Source organism: Phascolarctos cinereus, unplaced genomic scaffold (genome assembly GCF_003287225.1).
Source record: "Phascolarctos cinereus isolate Bilbo 61053 unplaced genomic scaffold, phaCin_HiC Scaffold_2;HRSCAF=192, whole genome shotgun sequence".
Lineage (NCBI taxonomy): Eukaryota > Metazoa > Chordata > Mammalia > Diprotodontia > Phascolarctidae > Phascolarctos > Phascolarctos cinereus.
Window position 1 is genome coordinate 267,565,266 of NW_027555625.1, and position 14,182 is coordinate 267,579,447.

Here is a 14,182-nt window from a genome sequence, read left to right on the forward strand (position 1 = left end):
TCAAAAGCTTATGGAAGTGAATGTTGATAAATCAAAATAAATTAATAAAAAAAAATTTAAATGGAATTCAATGAAATGGAGGACTTTCAAGCATTCCTCATGAAAAGATCAGAGCTGAATAGAAAATTTAACTTTCAAATACAAAATGCAAAAGAAGTATAAAAAGGTAAACAAGAAAGAGAACTCATAAGGGATTTGATAAGGTTAAACTGTTTATATTCCTACATAGGAAAATTATATTTATAACTCCTAAAAACTTTCCATTATTAGGGCAGTTAGGGGTATACATAGAAAGAAAGCAGAGGTGTAAGTTGAATGTGATGATATGATTATCTAAAAAAATAAAATTAAGGGATGGGAAAGAAGAATGCAGTGGGAGAAGTGGAAAGGGAAAGGTAGAATGTGATAAATTATCTGACACAAAAGAGGCCTGAAAGAGATTTTACCGTGAAGGGGGAAATGGGGGAATTGGGGAGGGGAGCACATGAATCTTACTCTCATCAGAATTGGTTCAAAGAGGGAATAATATACACACTCAGTTGGGTGTACAAATCTATCTTACCATACAGGAAAGTAGGAAAGGGAGGGGATGAAAGAAGGGGTGGAAGGAAGCTGATAGAAGGCAGGGCAGTTTGGGGGAGGTAAAAGTCAGAGGCAAAACACTTTTGAGAATAGACAGGATAAAAGGAGAGAGAGTAAGATAAACAGGTAGAAAATAGGATGGAGGGAAATATATAGTTGGTAATCATTACTGTGAAAAAAATTTTTACAGTGAGTTTCTCTGATGAAGACTTCATCTCTCAAATTAATAGAAATAAGAGCCATTCCTCAATTGCTAAATGGTCAAAGGACATATGAAAAGGCAGTTTTCAGACAAAGTAATCAAAGCTATCTATAGTCATTAAAAATGTTCTAAATCACTATTAATTAGAGAAATTAAAATTAAAACAAACAACTCTGTACAGCTACCTCACACCTGTTAGATTGGCTAATATGACAGAAAAGGAAAATGACAAATATTGGAAGGAATGTGAGAAAATTAAAACACTAATGTACTATTGGTGAAGTTGTATATTGATTCAACAATTCTGGAGAGCAATTTTGAACTATGCCCTAAAGGCTATAAAATCATGCATACCCTTTGACCAAGCAATACCATTACTAGGTCTGTATCCCAAAGAGATAAAAAAAAAAAAAGGGAAAAGGACCTATGTGTACAAAAATGTTTATAGCAGATCTTTTAGTGGTGGCAAAGAATTGGAAATCGAGGGGATGTCCATCAATTGGGGAATGGTTGAACAAGTTGTTGTAGATAATTGTGATGGAATATTATTGTGCTTTAAGAAATGATGAGCAGGATGCTGTCAGAAAAACAATGGGAAGACTTACATGAACTGATGCAAAGTGAAGTGAGCAGAACCAGGAGAACATTGTACACAGTAACAGCAATATTGTATGATGATCTACTATGAATAACTTCGCTATTATCAGCAATACAATGATCCAAGACAATTCTGTAGGACTTAAGATGAAAGGTGCTCTCCATCTCCAGAGAAAGAACTGGTAGAACCTGAATGCAGATCAAAGACACTTTTTCTTTATTTTTCTTGGGTTTTTTTGTCTGTGTTTTCTTTCACAGAATGACTTACATGGAAATGTGTTTCACATCACTACACATGTATAACCTATGTCAAATTGCTTGCCTTCTCAATGGGAGGGGGAGGAGAGGGAAAAAGATAATTTGGAACTCAAAATTTGAAAAAAATTAAAATTGTTTTATATGTAATTGGGAAAAATAAAATATTAAACAAGATAAAAAAAGAGACACAATTGAAATAGAAAGACACACACAGGATTAAAATTTAGGGCTGGAACAAAATCTATTATGCTTCATTCAGCTGAAGCAAAAAAAGGCAGAGGTAGCAATTATGATCTCAGACAAAGCAAAAGCAAAAATAGACCAAATTAAAAGAGAGAATCAGGGAAACTACATTTTGATGAAACATACCATAGAAAATGAAATATCAATTTCTGCAGCCAAGTTTCTCTTATCATTTCTCAAATATACAAGGAACTGAGTCAAAATTATAACAAAAAAAAGAGCCATTCCCCAACTGATCAATAGCCAAAGGATATGAACAGTCGGTCTTCAGATGAAGAAATTAAAGCTATCTACAGTCATATGAAAAAATGGTCTAAATCACTATTGATTAGAGAAATGCAAATTAAAACAAGTCTGAAGTAACACCTCACACCTATCAGAAATGACAAATGTTTGAGGAAATAGCTACAATAACAAACTGTTTGGTGGAGTTGTGAACTGTTCCACCCATTCTGGAGAGCAGTTTGGAACTATGCCCAAAGTACTACAAAACCATGTATACCCTTTGATGCAGCAATACTGCTACTAGGTCTGTATCCCAAAAAGAGCAAAGAAAAAGGAAGAGGACTTGTGTGTACAAACTTATGTACAGCAGCTCTTTTTGTAGTGGCAAAGAATTGGAAATGGACAGGATGCTCACCAATAGAGGAACGGCTGAACACGTTGTGGTACATGATAGCAATAGAATGCTATTGTGCTATAAAAAATGATGATCAGAAAAACCAAAGAAGATTTCTATGAACTGATGCAAAGTGAAGTGAGAAGAACTAGAAGGTCTTTGTCCATAGTAACAGCAATGTTGTAATGATGATCAACTGTGAATATCTTGACTACTCTGATCAGTACAATGGTCCAAAACCATTTCAAAGCATTCATGATGAAGAAATGTTATACACATCCAGAGAGAGAAATGATGAACTCTGAATGAAAGTTGAAGTATAATTTTCTTGCTTTTTAACTTTTTTTTGCTTTTTAAAATATGGCCAATGTGGAAATGTTTTGCATGATTTCACACATATAATTGATATAATTTTGCTCACCTTCTCAATGGGTGGGGGAGGGGTGGGAGGGAAAGAGAATTTGGAACTCAAAATTTAAAAGGAAAAAATATTTAAAATAAATAAAAATGAATTCTAAATTTTAGAAGCTAGATATACTAACCTCTGGCAATTATTGAATGGGAAGAGAAAGGATCATATATAGCTCTCAGATGTTTATGGTACCTTTCCAATAACTGACCATTTATTAGGGCACAAAAATCTCAAAAACAAATTTCTTAAGTCAGCAAATAGAGTGTCTTGTTCAAGGAACAGTAAGGTGGCCAATGTCACTAAATCATAGAGTAAGTGGAGAAATGTAAGGTAAAAGAAGACTGACCAGGTAGGAATGGGTCAAGTTATAGAAGGCTTTAAATGTAAACAGAAGATTTTATAATTGATCTTGAAGGTAATAGGAAACCATTGGAATTTACTGAGTAGGGCATGGGATGACAAGATGAGACCTGTATTTTTTGGAAGATCACTTTAACAGCTGAATAGGGAATGGAATAGAGTAGGGGAAGACATGTAGCAGGGTTACCAACCAGTACACTATTGCAATAGTTCAGTCATGAGGTGATGAGGGCCTGTACCACTGTGATGGCAGTATTAGAAGGAGCATATATTGGAGGTGTTATAAAGGTAAAATTGACAGACCTTGGTAACAGATTAGATTTAGGGGTCAAGTGAGAGAGTGAGGAGTCAAGAATGACACTTGAGTTACATGCCTGGGTAATTGGAAAGATGGTGGTATCCTCAACAATAACAGGGAAATTAGAAAATGGAGAGGGTATAAGGGGATAAGATGAGAACAGTTTCTATTAAATTGAATTTAAGATATCTAATAGGCAGTTAGAGATGTAAGGCAATAGATAATTTCATCAAAGATGACAATAATGAGACAATCTAATAAAAATTTAAGGTTACAGTCAAACCAGTCTTTAGGTGAAAATGTATATCTCTAAACATTTTTATCAATAAAAGAAGATAATAGGTCAGTGAATTGGGTACGCCATTAACACAACTAGAAAAACAATGAATGAAAAAAAATCCTAATTAATACCAAAATAGGAATTCTTAAAATTAAAGAAGAGAAAAAATGGAAAGCAATACATTGAATTAATAAATAAAAATAAGAACTGGTTAAAAATAAATTGATTTTTTTTAAAAAGAAAGAAAAAAAACAATTTACCAGTATGAAAGCATTTTATATATGCTATCTTATTTAATCCCTCACAAAAATCCTGGGAGGTAGATGCTATTATTATCCCCATTATGTAGATGAGGAAACAGAGACAAAGAGAGGTTAAGTGACTTGTCCATAGTCACACAGATAGTAAATGTTTGAGGTGGTGTTTGAACTGAGGTCTTCCTGACTTCTATTCCAACACTATGCATTTAGCAGCCTCGTATACCAAATATATACAGAGTGTCCCCCAAAATCTTAGAACAATTTTAAGCTCCTAAAGTTTTAAACTGCACTAGAACTTTTAGGACACCCTTTATATCAGATAGATAGATAGATAGATAGATAGATAGATAGATAGATAGATAGATAGATAGATAGATAGACAGACACAGACAAACAGATAGATAAATGTATAGTGTATTAGTTCTTTGAGTATAGCTCCAAATGTCTTCCCAGAATGGCTGTACCAAAAATTTACAACTCTCCCAAGAATGCATCAATGTACCTGTTTTCCCAGAAGCCCCTACAACTTTCCCCAAAGCTCTTCCACTTTGCTTTTTTTTTTTAATCAATTTTACCAGTCTAATGGAGGAGAGATGGAACCTTAGAATTGTTTTAATTAGTATTTCTCTATTAGTGACTTGGAGCATTTTTTTTCCATATGGCTAAAGACAGTTTGGATTTCTTCTTTAGGAAACTGCCTGTTTGTACCCTTTGGCCATGTATCAATTGGGAAATTGCTCTTATTCTTACTAATTTTAATCAATTCCTTCTATATCTGGAAATGAGGTTCGTATCAGAGACACTTGCTGCAACAATTCCTCATATGCCTTGGAAATGAAATTTATCAGAGAAAGTTGCTGCAGTTTTTTTTTGTTTTTTTCATAATTACCTGCTTCCCTTCTAATTTTAGCTACCTTGGTTTAGTTTGTGCAAAATATTATCCATTTTATCTTCTGTGATCCCCTCCATCTCTTATTTGGTCATGAACTTTCCCCCTGTGCATAATTTGAAAGATACTTTTTCCTTGCTTCTCTGAATTCTTTATGATATTACCCTTTATGTCTAAATCACACACACATTTGGAGCTTGTCTTGGTATATACTTTAGTTTCAGTGTTAGTCTATATTCATATTTCCTAAATCCTTCATTTTTGGTAGCAAATCCAGACTGGTCATAATGTATAATTTTTATGATGTGTTGCTATAATCTCCAAACATTTTTATTTAAATTTTTTGCATCAATGCTCACTAGGTAATATGGTCCATAGTTTTCTTTTTCTGTTTTGACTCTCTTTGGTTTAAGTATCAAGACCATATTTGTATCATGAAATACATTTGATAGGACCCTTTATCCTACTTTTGAATAGCTTATGTAATATTGAAATTAATTGTTCTTTCAATGTTTTACAGATTTCACTTGTAAATCCATCTGGAATAGGGGAAGGGTTCTTTGGAAGCTCACTTATGGTTTGTTCAATTTCTTTTGCTGTGATTCGGATTATTTAAATTATCTATTTCTTGTTCTAGTAATCTGGGCATTCTGTATTTTTTGTAAATATCCATTTCATTTAGGTTGCCAACTTTATTAGCATATAATTGGGCAAAATAATTTCTAGTAATTCACAATAAATGAAGAAATAAAGGGATACTTTTCCAAACTTTAAAGTGCTATGTAAATGCTAGTTATTATTATCAGATAGTATGCAATATATTTGTTATATGGTACATAACATAGGTACATGTGTACACAACATACACACATTATATGCATACATATATCATATACTTTGTTTCATTATGATAACATGTGAGCAATGTGTGCACATACACACATGTATCATGTTTTATGTACCATATATAATGTATACCACAATGTATCTTGTATATCATATATACCATAAACCAAATATATAGCTTATACTAATGGTTGGTACTATATGTGAATATGTATGTATATGCACATATAAATATATATAGTCCCATATATTCCTAAATATATATATATTCACGCACACAAGATCCTAGTTCAGTCTTGATGGATATCAAAGCTTAAAACAGAACTAAGATTTTTGGGATACCCTGCGTGTGTATAGGTATACATATGTGTATATGAATGTATATGTGTTTACATACACAAATATATACATACACATCCCTACAGTATCAAATACGTGAAATGTATGTGTGCTACATACATGCACCTGTTTACACATGTTTATGTACCCACATGTATATCGATACTATATCACCATATGTAAGTACATTGTAAGCACATGCTGCATAAATACACATATACATATGTATGTATACATAGTTGATTTTATGCACACATATGTCATATCTATGTGTGTGTAATGCTGATCTGTATATATGTGTATGTCTATAGTTACGGATACCTATATGTATATAAACACACATATGGTCTCAGTTCTGTTTTCATAGCTATCAAAGCTTAAAACAGAACTAAGGTCTTTGAGACACCCTCTGTGTGTAGGTGTAGATGTGTGTATATGTATGTGCGTGTATGTATGTATGTTTGGACTATATTTAAAAAAAAACTGAAGAGGACCTAAGTCCCTTATGCACACAAATGTTTATAGCAGCTCTTTTTTGTGGCGGCAAAGAACTGGGAACTGTGGGGCTGCCCATCATTTGGGGACATGTCGGCTGACTCTACCAAGGCACGCGGACGTAGAGGAACGCTCGCGCTACCAGAAATGATGCGGAAGGGAGGCCGGCCGGGTCTCAGCTGCAGTTGCATCAGCCCGCCACAGCTGTCGCTGCTACCGCCGCCGCGCCGCCGCCGCCGCCGCCGCCTCTGTCAGCTCAGACGCGGCCCGCGCAAGCGCACTGCCCTCCTCTCCTCCCCGAGCCCCTCCCCTCCCCTCCCTTCCCCTTTCCTTCCTCCTCTCCCCTCCCCTCCCGGACGTGTTCCCGCGTCCTCCTTCTTCTTCCGCTGCCTCCCCAGGTCCGGGGATCCCACCGGGACTGAGCGCCCTAGGTGCCTGCCCAGAGCGGAGATATGAGCAGCTGCAGGCGGGACGTCAACGAGGAGTTCAACGAACAGCTGAGGCTCCAGCAACTCCAAGAGGAGGCCAGGCTCGCGACCAGCGGCTCGCCGGAGGGCCCGGAGGGCGATGACCCTTACACTTTCGTGGACCCGGCGGATGGCACTGCCTACGAGTGGGACCGGGACAAGAAGGCTTGGTTCCCTAGGATTACGGAAGATTTCCTTGCCAATTATCAGGCTAATTATGGGTTCCCTGCTGATAGCTCCTCTTCTTCCGGTGGGCAAAAGGAGAAACAGGCTGATGTGGATGTAAAAGCATCACAAAAACCTACAGATCAAAAAGCAACACAAAACGCTGAAAAGAAACAGAAAGGTGAAAAAAGAAAGCCTGAACCAGGATGGTTTCATGTCGAGGAGGACAAAAATACAAATGTGTATGTGACTGGCTTACCTCCAGACATTACAAAGGATGAATTTGTGCAGCTCATGTCCAAATGTGGCATCATCATGAGAGACCCACAGACAGAAGATTACAAAATCAAGCTTTATAAAGATAAACAAGGAAATCTGAAAGGAGATGGACTTTGCTGTTATTTGAAGAGGGAATCTGTGGATCTAGCATTAAGACTTCTGGATGATGATGAAATCAGAGGCTACAAATTGCATGTGGAAATGGCAAAATTTCAGCTAAAGGGAGAATATGATGCCAGCAAAAAGAAGAAGAAATGCAAAGACTACAGGAAAAAGATGTCTCAGCAACAAAAACAGCTGGATTGGCGGCCTGAGAAGAAAGCCAATACTACTCGCATGCGGCATGAGCGGGTGGTTATCATCAAGAATATGTTCCACCCCAAGGATTTCGAGGCTGATCCATTGGTACTAAATGAGATCCGGGAAGACCTCCGAACAGAGTGTGAAAAGTTTGGGCAAGTCAAGAAGGTCCTTCTCTTTGACCGGCACCCAGACGGGGTGGCCTCTGTGTCCTATAAGGAACCAGAAGAAGCTGACCTATGTATACAAGCCCTCAATGGGAGGTGGTTTGGCGGTCGTCAATTAAACGTGGAAGTATGGGATGGTGTGACTGATTTTCAGGTGGAGGAGACATCGAGAGAGCGGGAAGAAAGACTGAAAGGTTGGGAGTCTTTTTTAGAGCATCATAACAAACAGAAAGAAACCGATTCCTCTGATCCAAATTCTGCTTCCGGAAGTGTGGGCCTGGTAAAAGGGAAGCCGTCCCTAGCGGATATGACCTCACCTGGAGCAAAGGAGGAAGCTGGTAATGGGGAATGCAGTAGAGGAGGGATCCAGTCTAAGGACAGCAGCTTGGGCCATGGTCATAATCAAGACCAGGCATGCCATTAACCCCTTAAGCATGCTTTGTAGGGCATTGTTTGGATTTCTTTCTTTGTGCTTCAGGGTGATTACTGGTAGTGTTTCCATGAATACATGCATATTAATCAGATGTCATCCACTTAGTGCTTTGAAGTTTTCATTAAAAGCAGTATTTAATGAGGAACTAAAAATATTTGTTAATGGGCTGACCTAGTGAAACATCCCAAGTCCCTGGTGCGAGTGAGCTGAATTTGTTTATGTCAGATCCTTGCTTGTAAGGTCTTTAAAGGTATCTATGTGTGAAGTATGTTGTAGTCTACTTTGAAATTTGTGATCATAAAACTAAAAATAATTTGGTAATATTTAAATTGAATTTAAGGCTTAAGTTGAATTTTAAATACGGCTATTAAATGTTTTTCTATTTTTAAACAAAGAAGTGATGAAATTGATGGTATCAGAGCAACCTAGAAGACTTGTATGAACTGATGCAGAGTGAAGTGAGCAGAACCAGTAGAACAGTTTATGCAGGAACAACAATATCGGAAGGGCAACAACTGAAAGACTTAAGAACTCTGATCATCATGATAACCAACCATGATTCCAGAGAACCCATTATGAAACGTGCTACCATCTCTTGACTGAGAGGTGATGGACTCAGGGTGCAGAATGAGACATATATTTTTTGGACATGACCAATGCAGGAATTTGTTTTGCTTGACTATGCATATTTGTTACAAGGGTTTTTGCTTTGTTTTGTTTTCAGTGGGAGAAGGGAGGTGGGAGGGAGAGAATAGATTTTTGTTAATTGAAAAAAAATAAAATTTAATTAAAAAAAGAAAAGTAGCTGGATCAGACAAATTATACACAAAGAAATCTGTGCTGGATTTAATATATTTTTCAAAACATTGAGGGATTGATTTTCAGTATATTTCAAAGAAGTATATGAAATGATTGGAAGAAACCATGGGTGACATTTCTTCAACATTTCAGTACTTTATTAGACTTTGATCTCATCAGTGTGGATATTCCCATCACTGCTGGAGATTTCAACCTAATTTAATTCTCTTTCACATCCTCCCATAAATCCCCTTTAAGGGAGATTTCCCCTAGATCTAGGGGCTTCCTCTAGATCTCTTGACATTGGTTACCCCACACTTTCCATTTGTGATTGGCCCCCTCTTTCTGGTAATTAACCTGTCTGATAACAGTCTTCATGCTACTTCTCCTGCAGAATTCTTCATTGATAATGTGTTAAGAGTATTATCACCCAAAAATGGTGACTGAGAGGACATTAGCAACAACTGATCTATATAGTTATGTGTTCATCTCTGTAAAATTTTTCAGATTAACTTATGTACATACCTAGAGTGTCCTTGATGAAAATATAAGAAGAGAATACATGGGCTCTTGTAGATAATTTTCTACAACTGATCACATCTTTGCAGTCACGTGATTGATTGAAAGGTATGGGGAATACATGATCCTACTGTGTTTATTGTTATTACCAAAAAAAAGTTTGAGTAAGTAAAGTACAATAAAAAACTCTTCTAAAACTCATAAAAGATTCTGTGATGAATACAACCACAGGTATAATGTCGTTCAACAATTCTTCCCCCAATTGAATGTAAGCTCCTTGAGGGCAAGGGTTATTTTGAATTTTGCTTATAGATTGATTTTCTTGATCATCATTATCAAGTAAGGCATAAAATAGATAAATATTGGGGGATGGGACAATGAACCGGCTCTTAATGAGCATATGCAGAATGTTCAGCTGATATGGTCACCATAAGTACTTTGGAGCATATGTAGACATTCTATAACTTGTTCTAATCTGCTAACCACATGGTGAAGAGAAGCTTCTTTGATTGGCCATGTCTCAAGAACTTGGGGAGAGGAGGAGGAGGGAATTCAAAAATGCACTCACTAGTAAACCAGAACTTGGCCCTTTTCTTGGTGTGATTTCTTCCTGCCTTGCAGCTTTCTGGTGAGAAAAGAGGAACAATGCTGTAAAGGAAGGGACTTCAGATCCTTTCCTTCTGAGGCTGGCCCACACAAAATCTGAATATGGGCCTTGGTTTTTTGTTTCTTCATTTGTTCATTCATTCTAAGAAAGCTTGGACTCTGTGGCTCTGTGTGTTTTGGAAGGTCAGCAGAGGCAGCTAATAATAGTAAAACTCCCACCTCTTTTGGGACTCTTAAAAATAGTGCTTTTTCTCCCTTGGAATTTTAACAAGAGAAGAGATGATTTTCTCTCTTCTCCCCATCTCCAGTGGCAATGATGTCTTGTAGCAGAAGCATATACCAACTGGACACGTGCTTGCCTAGTCAAACTTGAATCACTGGCTAAGGGGAATATTCTAGGCTTTTTTCTTCCTTTCTTTTTCCTTTTCTCAGCACAGGTTCAAGATCTGGAGAAATGGACTTGTGCAAACTGGGGGGTTACATCATCAGTTCAAGAGTTCGAGGGGCAGCAGCTGTGCAACAAGATTTTCCTCATGGGTGTGTGTGTGTGTGTGTGTGTGTGTGTAATGGAGCTATATATATATATATATATATATATATATATATATATATATTTTCTTTTGAGGTAAAAAGTACCATTGTTGATATCAACATGTACCTCAAGGACTAAAGAGTCTTGGGTGGGCAGGTGGAACAGACTTTGCCAACACAGAATTTCTGTGAGTTGCCCAGATAGTGCAGGTCAGAGGTGAATGTGGAATGTTCAGGAGTCTCTAAAAGGGTCTTTAATTTCCAGGGAAAGTATATAAATGAGAAAGGCTATTGAATATTGTATGTTTTCTGTTTTTTCACACACACACCTTTGAGTCCTTTGCATCTTGTGACATTTCAGTGGTGAAGGAAATGAGGGTTTTCCTATGCCCAGTTTTAAAAAGAAGGAAGAAGAAAGAAAAGGAGAAAAGTCGGGAGAGTGAGTCACCAGGAGGTCTAGGAGTAGAGTTTATGTTTGGGTTTATAGCCAGCCAGTTAAGCTTTGAGGCCCTAAGCAGTGGGGAAATACTTTCAGGACCCAGTAGTAACTGAGAGGATTATTCATCTTAACAGTGATGCTGCCCTTGGATTTATACTTGGTGAGACCAATACCCTGGTGAACTTGTATAAAGTCTGAGCCCATACTTCCTAGGGCCTGAGGTAGAACAGAGAAGAGTATGCCCCCAAAGTATTGGGAGGAATGTTTGTATTTCTGTGCTTCTTATATCATTGAAGCAAAAGTTCCTTTGTAACAAATAATATTAACTGGTTGAATGGATCAGGGCAGCTAGTCACTGGTGGCTAACTGAAGGAGGAACACACTGGAATGGGAACCCAATCTGGCAGCATAAAAGACATTTCAACCTCTCAAGGGTTTTCCTTGAGGAGATGTTATCAGCCTTACCCTGGAAGAGTAAGGCCAAAATATTTGATGCATATATACTCACCAAAGATATTCTCCACTATCATCAAGAAGACCCTGTATAGAGTCCAAATGAAGGACAGAATCCTCCATCTGTAGATGGGGAGGTCTTTCGGATGACATTAAAATGATTGTTTCAAGCTCCAGCACATTACAGAGCTCCCTGGTAGCAACCAACCTAACAATCCTTGGAGGGGAAAAAGAAAAGAATGAAAAAACCTTTACTAAGCACTTATTATGTGCAAAGTGTATATAATTACCATGGATGGATTATACAGAGAGAGAGCAGTAATGCACATATGATAATAAATTGCATTCATATATCACTCTGAATTTTAGGAAGCACTTTCCTCATCACTAGTCTGGGAGAGAATACTATTGATGCCCAATAAACTCTAGTGGCTCCCTATTAACTGTAAGATCAAGAACAAATCTTTCTAGAATCAACTGCCCTTCATAACCTGCATTTCTGGGCTTATTATTTATCCCTCCCCTTTGCAAACGCTATAGCCCAGCCAAACTGAAGATCAGCCTTCTTGCTGTTTTTCACACGTGACATTCCATCTCCTGGTTTGGTCCCTATGCACGGCTTTCCTCATATGCTTAGAATGCGCTCTGCTCCTCAGTGCCACCTCTTAGAATCTTGACTTTCAGAGCTTGGCTCAAATGTTTCCTTCTACATTAGGCCTTTTCTGGATTCTTCTGGTTGCTACCTCCTTCATCCCACCCTGGAAATCACCATGTATGTATAATCACCATATATACATATACATCTATATCTATATATCTACACATTTATTTGTTTATTTATGTAGCATCTACTATGTGCCCTGTCTTGGGCTTTTAGAAATATTATTTCATTTGATGCTCACAACAACTCTGCAAGGTAGATGCAATTATTATCCCCATTTTACAGGTAAGGAAACGGAAGGGAACAGAGGTTAAGTGACTTACCCAGGGTCACACAGCTAGTAAGTATCTGAGGCCAGATTTGAACTTAGGCCTTTATGACTCTAGGCCCAGAGCTCTATTGACTACATCACCAATGGCCTCAGAATGTAAGTTTCCCAAGGTCAGGGACTACTCAATTTTTGAGTTTATTTTCCAAGCACCTATCACGTAGCTTAGAATGTAGTTGGCATTTAATAAATGTTCATTCACTGATTAATACTATGGATAAATACCTGTATTGGTCTTAACTCACAACCATGATTACACATAGGCCTTTTTTTTGTTATTGGTCAGTTATTTTTCAGTCATGTCTGACTCTTTGTGACCCCATTTGGAGTTTTCTTGGCACAGATACTAGAGTGGTTTGCCATGTCCTCTCCAACTCATTTTTCAGATGAAGAACTGAGGCAGAGTAAAGTGACTTGCCCAAGGTCATACAGCTAGTAAGTATCTGAGGCCAGATCTGAACCCAGGAAGACAAGTCTTCCTGATTCTAAGCCCAGTACTCTATCTACTGTGCCAACTAGCTGCCTTTTTCCCAAATATGGTTTGTATGAAATCAGAGTGTAGCCTATACTTAGTGTTATTTTTACGTGTGTGTTTATATAATTTTTTTGCCCTTTTGAAGAGATAATCATTTTACGGATATGGCTTATATTCAGTTGTGAATTACAGAACACTATAATTTCAAAAGAATCAAAACTTCAGAATCAATGACAATGTGAAGATGAATGGCAGGTGTAACTAGGTTATAACATATTACCAACAATGACTTGCCCTTGGGAAGTGGTATAAAAGACGTGATCAAGGACCTATGTGACTGAAAAGAAGGTGGGCTATTCATGGGCTGAGGGTAAGAGAATCCTAACAGCTGTACTGGCATCCACAGAATTTGAAAAGAACCTGAAGTTTTGGGGACTTTGCAAAGTTCCTCTGGGGGATTCACAGAGAGAAAAGAATAAGATGAAAATGCAAGGATGGCAAGCAGTTCTCAAAAAAAAAGTGAAAACTATTTAAAAACTATATGAAAGATTGCTTCAAATCACTAATCATAAAATAAAATGCAAAACTAAACAAATCTGAGTTTTTCACCTCTGGGCCTCTGCAGCAAAGGGACGATAATCAATGTTAGAGGGTTTGTGGAAAGATAATAGACATACACTGTTAGCGTCGTTGTGAGTTGGTTCAAACATTCTGAAAAAAAAAAATTTAGAATTGTGATTTTTAAAAAAAAGTTGCCAAGATGTCAATACCCTTTGACCCAGAGGTCAAATTGCTAATCATATGCCCTCCAGGAGATCAAAGACAGAAAGGTCCAAAATACAGCAAGTACTTGTAGCAATGCTTTTTTTTGTAGTGGCAAA

At 37.4% G+C, this 14,182-nt stretch overlaps 1 pseudogene; it reads left to right on the plus strand.

Moving 5' to 3' along the window:
• The first annotated feature begins 6,980 nt into the window (after positions 1–6,980).
• Positions 6,981–10,014, plus strand: LOC110193752 (17S U2 SnRNP complex component HTATSF1 pseudogene; annotated as a pseudogene).
• The last annotated feature ends 4,168 nt before the right edge of the window (positions 10,015–14,182 follow it).